This window comes from Hyperolius riggenbachi, chromosome 3 (genome assembly GCF_040937935.1).
Source record: "Hyperolius riggenbachi isolate aHypRig1 chromosome 3, aHypRig1.pri, whole genome shotgun sequence".
In the NCBI taxonomy this organism is placed as follows: Eukaryota; Metazoa; Chordata; class Amphibia; order Anura; family Hyperoliidae; genus Hyperolius; species Hyperolius riggenbachi.
In genome coordinates this window covers 226,782,536-226,799,938 of record NC_090648.1, presented here as the reverse complement: position 1 = coordinate 226,799,938, position 17,403 = coordinate 226,782,536, and the positions used below count along the sequence as shown (strand labels likewise).

At 46.1% G+C, this 17,403-nt stretch overlaps 1 protein-coding gene across 1 annotated transcript in view; it reads right to left on the bottom strand.

Moving 5' to 3' along the window:
* Positions 1 to 12,316, bottom strand: part of TCAF2 (TRPM8 channel associated factor 2) — a 39,835-nt gene extending 27,519 nt beyond the window's left edge. The window contains exon 1 of the mRNA XM_068275881.1: positions 12,142 to 12,316. The gene's annotated coding sequence lies outside the window, so the exon portion shown is untranslated. The remainder of the gene's footprint in view (positions 1 to 12,141) is intronic.
* Between the last annotated feature and the right edge of the window lie 5,087 nt (positions 12,317 to 17,403).

Here is a 17,403-nt window from a genome sequence, read left to right as displayed (position 1 = left end):
GGGCCAGATGCAACAAACTGTGTAAAGTTGCAGTGCACACAGAGCTCACAGCAATTTCACCGCTACTATTGCTTGTGGAGCACCGCTCGCTGGTAACCGCTTGCGGTGCGTATTACTATGGTAATGGGCATTACACCTTTACACAGTTTATTGCATCTGGTCCATAGTGTGAAGCCACCCTTATGATTTCCTATGATCTCTGTCTTTGGCAGGGGACACACTGCGTTTACCTTGCATCCAGGATGTCACGGCAGTGTGAATCAATGGGATGACTCACACTTGTAATGTAATTTTAGCCTCCAGGATAATATTGCACACTGTGTACGATTCCCCATACCTGAAAATTCAGCTGCTATCAGATGACAGAGGATGATACAAGTTAAAACTTATTATAATTGAAAAATTGTCCATGGAACACCCTGTCATTTTCCGCAGACATAAGTGTGTTCCCTGCCTGAACAAACTTATGTACTCATTTATTTACTCATCTCGCTCCCACGCTGCCGTCCTCCATTGCCCGCAGCTCTGGTACCGGGTCCCGTCACTTCAGCCAGTCGCGGCCAGTTTGACGTAAGAGAAGTGCGCTCTTTGCGTATCTCTCCAGCAGTCGCTGGAAAGATACGTAGAGGGCAGACTTCTCTTGCACAGACTGGCCACGACTGGCTGAAGTGACGGACCCGGTACCAGAGCTGCTGGCAGCGGAGGATGGCGGGGTGGGAGCGATCCGAGCTTATGGGGCTGGAGGAAGCCGTCTCAGCCATCACTTCCTCTGGTAACACCACCATTGCAGCCCAAAAAAATCAGATTAACACTACAAGGGAGCATGAATAAATGCAATCTTACAAGGAAAATACAGATGATTGTTTTTTTTTGTGTGTTTTTTTTTTATTTTATAACAATGACCTTATTGGGGGCACAGGAGTCTTAGGGAGGACACTTTCTGTGTGGCACTATATTTTCTGTTTAGTGACTTGCACGGCAATGCTTGTTACCTGCTTTGTGGCGACAGTTTCTGGCTATGTCACTACAAAATCCCATTTATTGAATCTGTTCTAGGTTACCTCATGAGACCCCAGATTCTGGCAGGCACAATTGATGCAGTAAGAATTAAGATGTTATTCTACATTTTTACTAAACATAATTACTGTTATATAGAGAATGTACATAGAACAACTACTTGTTGTCGAATATTTTCTTTGCCAAGGATATTTACAAATAATTTTTAAGTGGGAAAACTCAATGTTTATTTTGATCTTGGCTATGTTGTCTTTCAATGAATACTGTCTGTATGGGCTCAACCCATTTAATGATCTCCTGTACACCTGTGTTCTTCCAGCCCAGCAAGGGCACAGTCATAGATGGAGCTCAGGGACTGGATGAGTGTTAGCATCCGGCTCACATGTGTACTTTTGCCTTAACTTTAAATAAACTTTGTATGCACTGGTGAATGTGTCTATACAGCAGTTCAGAGCCCACACCCATCTATGCCATGCATATCATTTCAGCCCTGGCTTGGATTGAATGAAGATAACAATGCTAAAAATTGGCTTATTAATATAGAAGAGCAGATCTGCCAACAGATCGCCACATTTGCGTTCTCTATTTTTTTTCTTAAAAAAAAAAAAACAACAGACCACCACCATTATAAAGACATATTTATATCAACATGATATAATTCTTTTCATGGATGCATTTCTACAGCGATTATCCTAAATCGGTTATCTGCAGCTGTTTTCTTGAATGAAGCTTTGAATTACAGGTGGAGAAAGAACGGTTTCACTTCTTCACACACAAAAAAGTGGTGATGACTTGAATTGAGGTAAACAGCTGCAAAGTGACCCCAGGTCTCCATTGAGGCCAATGGTGTTATCTAGCTTCAGTGTGGCAAACACCTTAGTAAATTAATCTAAATCTGATTGTAATGTTTTAAAAATCCCACCTCCACTACCTCAGAATCACTATGGAAGTAAGTGGCTCATTATAAAGTGCATCTGGGATTGCCTGAAACCAAAGCCTGGAGAAATGGGGATGCCACTAGCATATCTTCACATCTTCATGCACTAACAAAGAAATAAATCATGCTTGGTTGACCTATGAAAGAAAAACAGAAAGACTGAGGCCCATATGCAATTCACTTTTTCTCCTGAGTTGTCTGCTGGGGGATAATTTTTATCTTCTCTTTAAAATAACTTTTTAGCATTTTACAATAGAAAAAAAAATACCCAAAAGTTGGAGAAAAAGGTGTAATGAATAGCAGAGATACCGCCGCGCGGGCAAGCGGCAGGGCGGCTGTCTCCGCGTTCAAGCCGGCGGCCTTTTCCGCACAGCAACATGTCACTGATTCGCCTGGTCCTTCTAGTGCACACAGATGGAGAGCTACAGGCGACAGGACCTTTATGCCAGCAGAAGGGGAATCAGCTGATCAGGCCGATCAGCTAATCCCAGCTGGACTCCAGATTGGCTGAGTGGCTGGGGCGGCACTGCGGAGCGCTGCAAGTATAAATAGGACTTGCTTGTCAGTTGCAGGCTGTTTGCCGTTGCGAATACTCCCATGTGAGCACTCAGACCTCAGTCAGATCTTACAGTGTGTTAGAACCAGTTGGAGCTGGGAATTCACACTTAGCCAGATTCCGCATTAGTCTCTATTGTGTTATTGTACTGTTATACTCTAGACTAGTTCCCAGGTGTTGAGACCAAGGACCTCACACCTAAGACTAGTAGATTGCTGTGTTACTACTGTTATACTTTAGACTAGTTTCCAGGTGTTGAGACCAACGACCTCACACCTCAGACTAGGATTGTGCTATACTATTACTTGTGATGATCTCTGGCTTTGTTGACTACTCTCCTGCTTACTGATTCGGTACCTTGCCTATCTGTCTACCCGTTGCCAACCTTGCCTGTACCCGGATACCGTATCAGTCTTCTGTCTCTGTACTTTATCTGCTCGTGTGTTGCCGACCTGGCCTGTATGACCCTTCTGGCTGTCACTCGTCCCTTGGGTGAGCAGCCTCACTGTACTCCTTGTGACACCAACTCTCTAGGTGTCCATTAGCTGTAAAGGCTGCCTGCTCCGCACGAAGACCTCCTTACAGTCCAGTCAGTGGACTTTACCCCATAGGAGTCCGCTGGCTGCAGTACAGTCTGATTCCCAGCCGATCAGGGAATCCTTGGCTGCGGTACAGTCTGATTCCCGATCCATCAGGGAATCCCTGGCTGCAGTACAATCTCCATCTCCTCCTCTTAAGGAGGTTAGTTTCCACACAGTCAGAGGCCACCTGCACCTCAGGTGTCCACTGGCTGTAGTGCAGTCCAATTCCCTGCTCTTCAGGGAATCCTTGGCTGCAGTAGTGTCTGTATCTCCCGCTCCTCGGGAGATAACCTTTCTTACTGTTGCACCAAACACTCACACTACATTAGGTGTCCTGTGTCAAGCTATACTTGTATTATTGGTGATTCTGCAGATCACCATATAATCAGGTATAACATCTGTATTATTGGTGATACTGCAGATCATCAATAATCAGATACACTCTGTGTGCTGACACCAATCGTTACAAAAGGGCTTTCAAAATTATTATGAGTATTTTCTTGCCTGCTGGTGGTTTGAAAGGCATTTAAGGACCCATATGCAATTAACTTTTCCTCCTGAGTTTTCTCCTAGGAGATAATTTTTCAACTTCTTTTTAAAATAACTTTTCAGCACTTTGCAGTTGAAAAAAGTACCAAAAAATAGATGAACAAGTACTGACAACATTATTTTGAGTGTTTTATGGCTTGCCAGTAGTTTAAAATTCATTTTATTAACAAGATGTACACATATCACCTAGGAGAAACCGCAGGGGAAAAAATTTGATTGAATATGGGCCAAAGTGTTAAATTATCACGCAGGAGAAAACTCGGAAGAACAAGTTAATAGCATATGGGCTAGTTTCTCTGCTAATATCTCAATTTCAAACTCCCAGAATCCACCCTTTTTTATTCCAAGATAACAATCCCTGAAACTCTTCAGTGACTATTATCCTCTCTAGCTGTGGCAATATAATAGGAAAAAGCATCCATGCATGGTTACCATAATCAACCTCCCTTAAAAAAATAAACCTTTTAGTAATTGAAGTACTTAATAGTGTCATGCCCTTTAGTGATGCGGATAGCGGCGGAACGGCCTTCTGGGAGGCCCGGTCTGGATGAGGGTGGTGGCGAGCATCGGGCTCGCGTGCGCGCGGACCGCCGCCGCACTTGTACATTTGGGAAGCGTGTCAGCTGACCTGTCTGGTCAGCTGACGGCAGGCGGCTTCCTGATTGGCCAGGCTCCTGGGCGGCGCTGGTGAGTGCTCTCCAGGATTTAAGGAGCTGCCTGTCATTTGCTCCTCGTCTGCTGTTGCGAATACTTCTGTGTTAGCGTTCAGACCCTTAGGCAGTTCCTAGTGTGTTGATCCGGCAGGAATCCGGGGAGTCACACTTAGCTCAGGATTGTTTGATAGTTATAATTATAATTATTATTACTGTTTGATATTTCTGTGTATGACCCATTGCTACCTCTGACCTCGCCTCTGCCTTCTGACTTTGTACTTCTGCCCATCTGATCCGTTGCCGACTCATTGCCTGATTACTGACTTAGTTTTCTTGCCAGTTTTGTACCGTAACTGCCCGACCCGTTGCCGACCTTTTGCCTGCCTACTGACTACGATTTGACTTTCAATTCTGTACTGCTTCTGCCCGATCTGTTGCCGACCTTGCTAGTACGACCGTTCTCCCCCTGGTGATAGAATCATCTTTAAGGGCTATCACTTAGGGCTCTTTTCCACTATGAAATGCGATCGCGATCGCGATTCTGATCGCGATCGCAATCGCATTTCAATTTCCACCATGCGATTGCGATTGAGCTACTATACTCATTATAGTCCAGCTCAATCGCATACAAAACGCGGCAGAACAATGATTGCGCTTTGACCAAAATCGCATCGAAATCGGATCGCACTAATGGAAATTGCTACTGCAGTTTCCATTAGTTTAATGTACCTTGCGATTTGTGATCAGAAGCAAATCGCAAATCGCAGGCTAGTGGAAAAAGGCCCTTAGGGATCTGTCCTGATTACAGTTGCACCAATCACCACACTTGTGCAATAAAGATTGTACAACCCGTTGTTGCTATCTGCATTATTGGTGATACTGCAGATCACCATATAATCAGATATTTGTATTGCTGTTGAGCTAACACCGTTCATTACAAATAGCTTCAGAAAGGGATATTTTATCTCTGAAACACAGAAAGGCTGGTATGGGGGCTAACATTCCAACTTGCTACCGTCCATGAGCGAGCACATCTCGTGCCTGTGCAGTATCAGAAAAAGCAGAGCCCAAGTGGCTCCACACTAGTGTGTAGGCGCAATGCGTGACTTGTTCATGGACGGGAGTGTGCCCTTTAACAAGCCTTTGTCGAAGAGGTCTCGGGGGTCCCAGCACTGGATCAGTGTTGGCGAGGGTGGCAGGGAAGCCTCTGGATTATCCAGAGACTTCCATCTACTGAGGTAATGTACTTTTTCCGTACAAACTGATTCCAGACCACACTGATTGATATCTATTTTGCACCTGTTATCTCTGCCAGGGCATAGACTTCAATCCTCCCCGGTGCAAACTCCCACCGTTTCCGCCGCTCTCTCACTGCTGCATCCCCCTCGCTCTGCTGTTGGTATGACCGCAGAGCTCCCTGAGCCGATCAGAAGCTAATTTCATTGGCTCCTGACCCCGTGATCACTGTGCGCCAATCACATTGACTCGCATTGATGACAGGGTCAGGAGCCAATGAAATTGGCTAGCTCAGGGAGCTCTGCCATCATAGTTACGGGAGAGCAAGGCGGCTGCAGCAAAGGGACATAGTTGTGAACGGCGGTAGCGGCAGATCAGTGTGGCGTGATGCCTTTTAAAACTTTGTGACTTTTTTAAACCTTAAATAGACTCTGTAACAAAATTTTCAGCCTTATTTCTTCTATCCTATAAGTTCCTATAGCTAGGGGCGTAACTAGGCCCCACCGGGCCCCCCTGCAGAATTTCAGAGTGGGGCCCCTGGGGCCCGCTCGTGGCCATTTTGTGGGGGCTGGAGGGGTGGCAGCATGAGGGGAAAGCCTTGGCCACAGTCGGCGGGGAGAGGGGAAGTTCCCCCCCCTCTCCCTCACCTCGGGGCTCTCCCCTCTGCGCTCCCCTCCAGCTAGTTACAGTGTGTGGGCAGCGGGCAGCGGTGGGCAGATACATACCTTCTTCCGTGTGTTCCATCGCAGACTTCTCGCTCTAGCGGCTGACGTCACTTCCGGAAGTGACGTCAGCCGTTAGAGCGAGGAGTCTGTGATGGAACGCATGGAAGAAGGTATGTATCTGCTCGCCGCTGCCCACACTGTATCTAGCTGGAGGGGAGCGCAGAGGGGAAAGCCCCGAGGTGAGGGAGAGGGAGGGAACTTCCCCTCTCCCCGCCGACTGTGGCCAAGGCTTTCCCCTCATGCTGCCACCCCTCCAGCCCCCACAAAACGGCCCCGAGCGGGCCCCAGAGGAGCCCGGGTCCTCCGCGGGAGCAGTGGCTGCAGGGCCTATTGTTACACCACTGCATATACCTGTTCTAATGTGGTCTGTCTTATTGCAATCTTTCCTAGTTGCACAGTGGCTGTATTATCTCTCCTATATAATCTAATCTTCTTTCCTTTGTCAGCTTTGTCGGCTCAGGCAGGAATGTGCTGCTCTGCTGTGATAGGTAGAAATTATACACACCCTCTCCACCCCCCGTCCAGGCTCTGTATGAGTCACAGACTGTGCTTCTCTCTGCCTATCACACGCTGGTTAGTAGCCATGTTTTTTGTTTGTAAACACATAGAAAATACAACCATACACAAGCAGGCTGTATACACCCTTCCTTTTGAATCTCAAGAGATCATTTGTGTGTTTCTTTCCCCCTGCATCTCTCATGCACTGAAGTTTTAGGCTGCTCGTTTCTTCCTGCAAACAGCTTTGCCCTTGTCTGTAATTCATCAGTATGTGAAAGCCCAGCCAGCTCAGAGGACGATTTATCCAGCTTGTAAAAGATGAGAAGAGAGAAGCTGCCCTAATCTAAATAACACACAGGCAGTGTGCATAGAGGGGCCTGGAAGGGGAAGTTCATAGCAGAACCACAACACTGAAGAACTTGGCAGCCTTCCAAACACAGGCCGACAAGTCTGACAGGGGAAAGATACATTGATTTATTACAGAGACTGTGATAGCAGAAAGTGCTGCAGTAATCCAGAACACATTAGAATAGCTTTTGGAACTTGTAGGATGATAAAAAACAGGATGCAATTTTTGTTACGGAGTCTCTTTAAGGGACCAGAGACTGCTGATACGGAAGGGGTTAAGCCTGTGTTGTATTAGTTGCTTATTGAATATTTCAAATATTACCTGAAAGCAGTGGGCTGCCTAAAGCCAGCCAAACATTATGATCATTGTTGATTTATATAGGGCTGACTTCTCCTGCAAAACTTTATGATGTACAGAACCATGTTGCTAACTTTGGGAAAGCACCGATGTGGTAGGTAAATGATTTACCTGATATCTTTCATTTACAACATTGCCCCATCTGATTTTAGATTGATATTGATAATAGCTCTCTTCTCGCCACACCTGCAAGCTTTTTACTCCTCTCAGTGCTGTAGTAGGGTGCTGTGGAGCCTGGCTCTCATGCTGCTCCTGCCCGTGGAACTCACGCTGCAAGGGAATCATCAGTCCCTCATCAGAAATCATTTTGCTAGTGGATGATTTGTAGCTCACTGCCAGAATTGCAGGAGCAAAGCAACTTCTGCAAAGTGTTTAAACACTACACATTAGTGTATAAATACTACTGGCTCTGCGTTTTTCTATACTTTTATATGTAACAATATACAGATAGTGCCCTTCTTGTAAACATCTCATACATACAAAGTTATGTGCATACTCAAAATATATTGTACCATTTTTGTTAGAGATGGGACGACGAATCCGGCGAATCCACGAATCCCTCGAATATTGGGAAATATTCGAGATTCGTGGATTCGAATCCCGACGCCATTTCCCCCTTAACGAATCCCCCGAATCCCCGCGCGCAACCGCCGATCCCCCGCTCGTCCTCTTCCGACCCCTCCGCGCCTCCTCCGCTTGCCCCTTGCATAGATGTGAGCATTGGCTCACCTAACACCTGGCCGGGATTCCCTACCTGCCGCCAGCGCAGAGCCGCAGACCCGCAGACCTCTTGCTTCCTCCTCTGTTCCCTCTAGTAACCGCCCGGCGCTTCAGTGATGACGCGTATGCAAATGCCGATCACTAGAGGGAACAGAGGAGGAAGCAAGAGGTCTGCGGGTCTGCGGCTCTGCGCTGGCGGCAGGTAGGGAATCCCGGCCAGGTGTTAGGTGAGCCAATGCTCACTTCTATGCAAGGGGGAGGCACGGGTGACGGAGGAGGCCGTGGGGGTGAGCGGAGGAGGCACGGGGGGGAGCGACACCTACCTACCTACCACTATACCTACCTACTTACAGGCCCCTATACCTACCTAAAGGCCCCCTATACGTACCTACCTACCGGCCACTATACCTACCTACCTACAGGCCCCTATACCTACCTAAAGGCCCCCTATACGTACCTACCGGCCACTATACCTACCTACCTACAGGCTCCTATACCTACCTAAAGGCCCCCTATACGTACCTACCTACCGGCCACTATACCTACCTACCTACAGGCCCCTATACCTACCTAAAGGCCCCCTATATGTACCTACCTACCTACCTACCTAAAGGCCCCTATACCTACCTACAGGCATCTATACCTACCTACCTACCTAAAGGCCCCCTATACATGCCTACCTACCTAAAGGCCCCTATACCTACCTACCTAAAGGCCCCTATACCTACCTACCTACATACCTACCTATACTTAAGGCCCTATACCCTGCTACCTATACTGAAGGTCCCTTTAACTACCTACCTACCTACAGGACACTATACCTACCTACCTACCGGCCACTATACCTACCTACCTACCTTCAGGCCACTATACCTACCTAAAGGCCCCCTATACGTACCTACCTACCTACCTAAAGGCCCCTATACCTACCTACATACCTACCTATACTTAAGGCCCTATACCCTGCTACCTATACTGAAGGTCCCTTTACCTACCTAAAGGCCCCTATACCTACCTACATACCTACCTATACTTAAGGCCTCTATATACCCTGTTACCTATACTGAAGGCCCATATACCCTGCTACCTATACTGAAGGCCCATATACCCTGCTACCTATACTGAAGGCCCATATACCCTGCTACCTATACTGAAGGCCCATATACCTTGCTACCTATACTGAAAGCTACCAATATTGAAGGCACCCATACCTAGCTAGCTATACTGAAGGCACCTTTACCTCGCTACCTATGCCTGGCTACCTATACTGCGGGCAACTATACCACGGATCGCACAATTCGTATGTGCAGGATTCGTTAGATTCGGGATTCGAAAGGTTCGAGATATTCGAGAACCTTTTTAGATTCGGATCCGGATTCGGATTCGAAGAAATTGTGGATTCGTCCCATCCCTAATTTTTGTTATTATGTGTTGCAATATTGTATAAACTATTGTAACTTAAAGGGATACTGTAGGGGGGTCGGGGGAAAATGAGCTGAACTTACCAGGGGCTTCTAATGGTCCCCTGCAGACATCCTGTGTTGGCGCAGCCACTCCCCAATGCTCCGGTCCCGCCTCTGGTTCACTTCTGGAATTTCTGACTTTAAAGTCAGAAAACCACTGCGCCTGCGTTGCCGTGTCCTCGCTCCCGCTGATGTCACCAAGAGTGTACTGCGCAGACACAGACCATACTGGGCCTGCGCAGTACGCTCCTGGTGACATCAGCGGGAGCGAGGACACGGCAACGCAGGCACAGTGGTTTTCTGACTTTAAAGTCAGAAATTCCAAAAGTGAACCGGAGGCGGGACCGGAGCATGGGTGAGCGGCTGCGCGGGCACAGGATGTCTGCAGGGGACCATTAGAAGCCCCGGGTAAGTTCAGCTTATTTTCCCCCGACCCCCCTACAGTATCCCTTTAAAAGCACACAGAAAATAGCCCCCCTCCCCCCACAATGTATGTCCAAATCCAGAGTTGTTCAAAAAGAAACTATTTATCCACATGTCCCAGTATGTAACACATCACTGAACACACAAACACCTCCCAACCTAACCTGTTAGTAAGAAAGGGACCTTCTGTACATGAACTCAATAGTCAGTTATACAGACTTTCATGCACAGTTACCCCTGGGAGTATCAGCTGCTGCCACACTGACATTTAGCTCCTGTTAGTCATCAAAGAACAGCATTGTCTCTGAGTCCCGCAGGCAAGGACTACTATAAAAAGTCTACCTCAGTTTAAAGTGAAATTCCAGTTTGGCTAAAATGGCTATAAACGTATTTCTGCGCTGCATGCACCTTTTTTGGTAATTTCAACTGCTTTGCAAGTACAGTATTCCACCTGTGCTCTATCTGGTGTACAGCCTAGAATTCTCACGTTGCTGCACAGAGCAGGAGGCTTTGTTATTTCCCACACATGAACTAACCTAGTGATGGCATGAAGCTTTGGTACCTCCATCTGTTTCTGTAAACGCCTGTACCCACTATGACATTTTTATGGAGATTTTTCTGACGACTGCCTTTTTTAAGCAATGAGAGATTGTTTCAGCGATCTCGCAATGTGGATACAAGCGCACGGTGATAACGACCGTCACAGTGGATCGCATCTTTAAGATACCCAACCACTCCTGCGCAAAGTGCCGTGATAATTTGAACGCTCGTTTGCATCCATCCATCTTGTGCTGTCACGTGCTCCCATGGGCAGTAAGATGGATTGGGGAACCTCGTTCGTCTGTAAAGCTAAATACTCACCGCAGCGATGTAGGAAGAAGGATCCAGCGAAATCCCTCCACGATGCTCCCCAATCCATCTTCCTGCATTCCTGTACGTCTAACAGTGTTTGGCTGTCCAATGCAATGAAGAAACACAAATGCGTGCGTCGACAGTGAAGTATACGTTTCATTGCCTGTAAGTGATGCAAAGTGATGCTAATGTGCTGTGCAAATACTCCGTTCTGTTGAATTCCTGCTTTTACAAGGAACACAATGCCCACTGTGAATGCAGCATTGGAGTTGAAGTAAATGAGAACTTGTAAAAAAAAAAAAAAAAAAAAAAGATACTTACCTAAGGAGAGCGAAGGCTCTGAGGTGTACAGAGCCTTCCCACTCCTCTCACGTATCACTCCTTCCAGCAATAGCTCCCCTGGATGCAGTATTTGACCATATTGATCAAATACGGTTTTCCACCGCCGAAGGAGGCTTCCGAAGTCTTTAGGAGACTGAGTGCTCCCGAAGTCGGCTCCATACTGCACCTGCACAAGCACGCTCTCTCTCGCGCTCACGCAGGCGCAGTACAGAGCCACTCGTCTTCAGGAAGACTCGGCTCCCAAAGACTTCCGAAGCCTCCTCTGGGCGTGGATTGAAACGGGGGGGCCCAGCACTGCAATGAGGGGACCCAGAGAGGAGCGTGAAGGATCTATAGGACCCAGAGCCTTCTCTCTCCTTAGGTAAGTTTTTTTAGGTCTTTTTTTTTTTTTTTAAAGTTCCCATTAACATTAACCCAAAATATAGTTCTGAAGTGAGCAACGTTTAATTTTCTCATCAGAAGTGTTTTTTTCGTGTTAACACATCAACTCCAATGCATTATCATTATTATTTATATTGCGCTGACATCTTCCATAGCACTTTATAGTCTTGTCACTGTCGTCCCTCAGACAACCAGTTCTATTCATTTCCAAACATTTCCGTATAACTATTATAGTGATTTTCATTTAACACTAATGTAGCTTGGCTTTTCGTCTATTTATGTAGGAATGTTCAAGAGTCCCACCAGGAACTGTGTTTGTTTCTCCTGTAGTTGCTAAACCTTTCCCCTTCACGTAGGAAAATGAATACTTTTTGGGTCACGTGATTAAAGCATGAAAGCCTGTCCTGCAGACAAGATATGTAACAGACTGCACAGACTGACTACAAGTACAACATAAACTTGTATAAAAATATTAAAATGACTAGTGTGATAAGATACATACTTGTCACAAGAAGACGGTCAGAGATGGCGAGGAGATGACACTGCTACACCCAGCTAAGTAACCAACAAGCCCTGTCCGGATTTATATTTATTTAGAGAAAAGGCGTGCCGCGGTGACTACGTACACTAGGTGGAGCCAGAAGATTAATACTGAACATAATTATCCACACAGAGACTGCAGACCTGGCAAGAAGCTAGAACTGGGGTGAGGAGGAACAAGGAGAACTGTGTGGAAAATCCCGCGATACGTCACTGTACACTAGGAACGCATTTTCCGATGAACAGTACGAAACTGAAAGCAACAGAGGCAGGCGCACACTTTACATTCTGTACCTCCTCTATATGGCCACAAGGGGGAAATGTAGTGTCCTCCTTTGTACTTATGAATTTCTGATCAGTTGCAAAGAAGTAAAGCGTGAATACAATACAATAAAGCCATTGTAGCATAGGGGATGCAAAATTTATGAATGGACCTGGTCATCTGGACCTGAGAAGCACAAATGGGTCCCACCTCCAGTTTCTCCATTAGCTCTTTATTGGTGTCTTGGTAATAATGATCACCTCTGAGGATCCTTTTGCACTGGTGCGCTGTGGTTGTGGTGCGATGTGGAACAATTGCACTGCAGCTGAAAAGTCGCACTGCGCTTTATAGCTGCAGTGCTACTGAAGAAAAAAAAATCAAAATGTCGTTACCATAGAAGTTGCAGGGTACCACACTACAGTCTGTGCGTTACTTCTCTTCTTTGGTGGTGCCCGGAGCACTTCTGTCGCGTTGCACCGCAGGCAATGGTTAAAGAGAGTCTGAAGCCATAAAAAATACCTCTTTTTACTGGCCAGTTTTCTTAAAGGGAAGGTCAGAGCATATAACAAAAAATCCACTTACCTAGGGCTTCCTCCAGCCCCTGGCATCCGTCCTGTGCCCTCGCCACAGCTCCAGTGGCTCCCGGCCCCCTCAGGTGCAGATGCCGACCTCGCCAAGTTGGCGTTCCGGGTCGGCTTCTCCTGTGCTCCAGCATGCGGCTCACTGGTCGCGCTGTCGTCATTCGGACTGTACTGTACAGGCGCAGTACAATCCGGATGATGTCAGTGTGACTGACTGAGAGCCGTTTGCGCAGGCGCAGTGAATATCCTGTGCCCGGGGGGACCCCAGGCCACCAGCAGTGAGCGGAGCTGGGGTGAGGGCATAGGACGGTTGGCAGGGGCTGGAGGAAGCCCCAGGTAAGTGAATTTTTTTTTATTTTTACTTGCTCAGATGTGTCCTTTAAGCAATAAGATCGTAGCTGATATGCCACAGAACAAGATATTTATGCCCCAAAAATCCTTGGGCAAAATCCCATGACTCTCCAGGTCGTGGATTTTGCTGCCCGGGGGAGGCAGAGCTTTGTGCTGTAGTTCTGCCTCCAGTCCAGTCAATTTCTGCCGATCTCCACCTCTCCCCGCCCCTCTCAATTAAAGAAGACTGAAAGGGGCGGGGAGAGGCGGAGATTGACGTGAGCAGAGGCAGAGCTACTGTGCAAAGCTATGCCTCTACCCAGAAGAATCCCCGAATTTTGCCCCGGGGATTTCGGGGATATAAATACATTGTTCTGCCGCGGGAATGCGGTGTTTCAGCTATGATCTTATTGCTTAAAGCAAACCTAAACACAAAACTTCCTCTGTTCTAAAAAAATAAGCAACAGCATAGTAACCTTTAAAACATTTCTTTGCTACAGCTAAAACAAATCCTGCAATAAATCTTCAGTGTATCCACTTCCTGCTTTCATGGAAGCAAACATAATGTTAACAACCTGTGTTTACCAATTATCTCTCTACTGTAGCAGGCATCTGACGCAGCTGAGAGAACAAATTACAACTTGTGCTTAGTCACAGAAGAGGGGGAATTATACAGGTTAAGCTCTCTAAATACACACAGGATGCATTTTATATGTTTGCCTTCTGTCCCGTGCAAGCATTCAGGTCTACTTTAAAGACATCAAAAGCGTCAGCGGCAGAAAATGGACGTTTGGGAGTATGACGGCGCTTGCTATCAGGCACCTGCGCCGCTGAAATTTACCGGTTTTGCTGCAAATCATGCTTTTACACAGCGGCTAAGGTGTGAAATTGGGCCACCGGGAGCTGCTCAGTTACTGGTAAGCACTGCAAATATCTACACTCGGAGATGCCGGGGGGTTTGCGGAAATACAAATTGCAGCATTGCATAGCAGGCGCTCAAATTTCACATCTTCGCCACATATTCAGCATTGGGTGATAAGGTTGAGGAAGGGGGTTAGGTACCACCAGGGGGGGGGGGGTCTTAGTGTTAGGCGCCACGGGGATCTTAGGGTTAGGCACCACCGGGGGATCTTAGGGTTAGGCACCACCGGGGGATCTTAGGGTTAGGCACCACCGGGGGATCTTAGGGTTAGGCACCACCAGGGAAGGGTTCTGTGTAGGTTTTGCTATAGTAAAATATCTGTAAACATTACGGATATTTTACTATGGAATCCAGAAGTAGAATATTGTTAATTGTAGCGATATTCTACTAGCGACAATCCTCCGCGCCTTTTTTTCCAGGCGCCTTTTTTCATGTATGTGGGACACAATACAGGGACAATGGGGTTGATCCAAAAAAGGGATCAGTTCAATTAATCTAATTGAAATAGCTAGTAGGAATTCATCTGTTAATGGGCATGACCGATCAATTACTGTGGCCATTGGAAACAAGTGATCAGCCACAGGATTGTATTGTTAATGGCCTCTATGACTCACAGACCACATCTGCCAGCTGCAGTTTGTCTGGGGAAATAGGCCAGAAATGGTCCTGCTTATCACACTTCAAGGCACATTTAGACCCCTAAATGAGTACCAGGGTGTGTCATGTCACAATACTCTCCATTGCTGTGGCCATTTAAAGAGAGTGTGCAGCAAAACAAATACCTCTTTTTACTGGCCAGTTCTCTTAAAGCGGACCCAAACCAAACATTTTTTAATTAAAAAATATTTAGTTGCACCACTCTGACACATACAAAGATAAGTAAACACTCCTTAAAACCTATGATCATTTCAGTGCATGCTTTTCACCCTTCTCATTTCATAGCTAGGGTTATACTGGGGGCAGCCATTAGCAATTCCTCCATTGCCAGACACCATCTACTCCACCAGTTTGCCGGAAAAATCCCGGCAATTTGAAAGGAAGGGATGGGTTCCTCCAATAAATGTAAAATATTTTATATTTGTCATCATGCAGCTGAAAAAAGGCTGCTATTTATTATTATAATTTAGAAAATAGATTTTATTTCTGAAATCTTGTATTTTTAATTTGGGTCCACTTTAAGCCTTCTCAGCCTCCACCCCTTTCCCCTTTCACAAGAATTAGGTAGCCTTTGTTCCCTCCAGATAGCAGAGTAGCACAGGGAGCAGTATACAGGATCTTCTCAAAAAATTTGCATATTGTGATAAAGTTCATTATTTTCTGTAATGTACTGATAACCATTAGAGTTTCATATATTTTAGATTCAAATACACACAACTGAAGTAGTTCAAGCCTTTTATTGTTTTAATATTGATCATTTTGGCATACAGCTCATAAAAAACCCAAAATTCCTATCTCAAAAAATTAGCATATTTCATCCGACCAATAAAAGAAAAGTGTTTTTAAAACAAAAAAAGTCAACCTTCAAATAATTATGTTCAGAAATGCCCTCAATACTTGGTCGGGAATCCTTTTGCAGAAATGACTGCTTCAATGTGGCATGGCATGGAGGCAATCAGCCTGTGGCACTGCTCAGGTGTTATGGAGGCCCAGGATGCTTCGATAGCGGCCTTAAGCTCATCCAGAGTGTTGGGTCTTGCGTCTCTCAACTTTCTCTTCACAATATCCCACAGATTCTCTATGGGGTTCAGGTCAGAAGATTTGGCAGGCCAATTGAGCACAGTAATACCATGGTCAGTAAACCATTTACCAGTGGTTTTGGCACTGTGAGCAGGTGCCAGGTCGTGCTGAAAAATGAAATCTTCATCTCCATAAAGCTTTTCAGCAGATGGAAGCATGAACCCACTTTTGAACCAGAAACAGCGGCAGAAGTGCCTGACCTGGGCTACAGAGAAGCAGCACTGGACTGTTGCTCAGGTGGTCCAAAGTACTTTTTTCAGATGAAAGCAACTTTTACTTGTCATTCTGAAATCAAGGTGCCAGAGTCTGGAGGAAGACTGGGGAGAGGGAAATGCCAAAATGCCTGAAGTCCAGTGTCAAGTACCCACAGTTAGTGATGGTCTGAGGTGCCATGTCAGCTGCTGGTGTTGATCCACTGTGTTTTATCAAGGGCAGGGTCAATGCAGCTAGCTCTCAGGAGATTTTGGAGCACTTCATGCTTCCATCTGCTGAAAAGCTTTATGGAGATGAAGATTTCATTTTTCAGCACGACCTGGCACCTGCTCACAGTGCCAAAACCACTGGTAAATGGTTTACTGACCATGGTATTACTGTGCTCAATTGGCCTGCCAAATCTTCTGACCTGAACCCCATAGAGAATCTGTGGGATATTGTGAAGAGAAAGTTGAGAGACGCAAGACCCAACACTCTGGATGAGCTTAAGGCCGCTATCGAAGCATCCTGGGCCTCCATAACACCTGAGCAGTGCCACAGGCTGATTGCCTCCATGCCACGCCGCATTGAAGCAGTCATTTCTGCGAATGGATTCCCGACCAAGTATTGAGTGCATAACTGAACATAATTATTTGAAGGTTGACTTTTTTTGTTTTAAAAACACTTTTCTTTTATTGGTCAGATGAAATATGCTAATTTTTTGAGATAGGAATTTTGGGTTTTCATGAGCTGTATGCCAAAATCATCAATATTAAAACAATAAAAGGCTTGAATTACTTCAGTTGTGTGTATTTGAATCTAAAATTTTTGAAAGTCTAATGTTTATCAGTACATTACAGAAAATAATGAACTTTATCACAATATGCTAATTTTTTGAGAAGATCCTGTATGTTGTCTGCTTCTTCCAGCACTAGGTACTATTCAGTCTTTGCTCTTCACAGCACCACAGCTGCATAGCTCTGTATGGCTCCCATCCTGGGTGTTTCCCTGTGTCATGTGACTGTACACCTGGGAGCTGTATGGAGCTGTGAGGAAAAGAGAGTGGATGTGGTCCAGTGCTGGAAGAAATAGGTAATGCACACTGCTCCCTGCACTGCTTGCTCTGCAATTAGGGGATAGGGACAGAGACGCTACCCCCCATGGTGGCAGGGGTCACTGAGGCTATTGTTATGATCCAAA